General features: G+C 34.4%; 1 protein-coding gene across 1 annotated transcript in view; it reads right to left on the minus strand.

The window, feature by feature from the left end:
• The window catches only part of hipk3a (homeodomain interacting protein kinase 3a), a 71,868-nt gene that overhangs the window by 27,932 nt on the left and 42,529 nt on the right, over positions 1-1,407 (minus strand). The window lies entirely within an intron of this gene.

The raw sequence follows: 1,407 nt of genomic DNA on the forward strand, positions 1-1,407 counted from the left end.
TCGGTACTCGGTATCGGCAAGTACCAAAAATAAAAGTATCGGTATCGGGCGAGTACTGGAAAAAGTGGTATCGGTGCATCCCTAATAATAAGACACTATAGGGCTGTTACCAATCAAATGAAATCAGTATTAACAAAACCGATCTTTCCACTGCAGAAGAAACAGAAGAAGCTGAAGTCGCATTTAGATGCATTTACACACAGTTTAATAAAGCTAAAATGTAGCATGAAAAGATTTACACCGCAAAATTACAACAGCATATATAATGTTATAAGCTTGGTGTTTTAAATCAGATTTTTTTAATAATACAAATATGAAATGTTGGACAAAAATGAAGATATAAGGTACTTTTAAATATGAAAGTAAACTGCCAGTAGGTCAGTCATTGAGTCATTTAAACGATTTGTTCAGAAGGCTAATTCATCTAAGAATGAAGCAAGTGCCTGTCTTTATGAATGGGTTATTGAATCATTGACTCACCCAATTCATTCAAACACATTGAATAATTCAGTAACGTGTGTTGCTCTGAGATGTGACTGTTCTGCTGTGATCTTGGTTTGGAACTATTTTCGAGAGCAAAAACAGTCAACTTTGACAATATTGTATTAAAATGTAAGTCACTTAATATTAACTACTCGTTTAAACTCTTGTATCAATCAATGTCAATGATTTGCAGTCGTACTGGTTTTTAGGAAAAACTGCACCCTCTTGGTCGTGTCATGTTGCTTAACTATGTTATAGATATAAAACTACATTACCACAGTCTGTTTTTTTTCTTTGTGCTGTTGTGTTAATTTGTTTCGATTTCTCCATGAGATTCTCTTATACACAGATAGGCTGGGTGAGACTCAACTGGTTGACATTATTCATTGCCGTTTTCTGTAGCGCACCCCAGTTTGGGAACCGCTGCACTAGAGCGTGAAAGAGAGAAGAGGCGGTACAGCTGAATCACTCATGCGGTTTTCAAATGACTGATTTAATCAGACAGTCTGTGTGGATAATTTACTCATCTAACCTACATGCAGTATTTGATAAATGTGTGCAGGAATTTCCCTCATTATACACTCAAATGCTGCGGGAATGAGTAAAACTATGCAAACTATGCGATATATGCACAATCCCGCACTGAAGCTCGGACCAGGTTAAACATGATTCTATTATACAGAAATTTGTGAAAGAAATGTCCATGACTTTTCCAAAATTTTCAGGGTTTATTTATTTTTCCAAAACTTTTCCAGGCCTGGAAATTGCCGTTATAAAATTCCATGACTTTTCCAGGTTTTTCATTACCGTACGAACCCTGAAAAATAATAATGAAAATAATAATAATAATAATAAAATTAAAAGAAAAAAAAAAGAAAAAAATTTCATTGCATTTTGGGCTATACATACATGTTATACATGTTA

Source organism: Sinocyclocheilus anshuiensis, unplaced genomic scaffold (assembly GCF_001515605.1).
Source record: "Sinocyclocheilus anshuiensis isolate Anshui unplaced genomic scaffold, SAMN03320099.WGS_v1.1 scaffold1102, whole genome shotgun sequence".
Classification (NCBI taxonomy): domain Eukaryota; kingdom Metazoa; phylum Chordata; class Actinopteri; order Cypriniformes; family Cyprinidae; genus Sinocyclocheilus; species Sinocyclocheilus anshuiensis.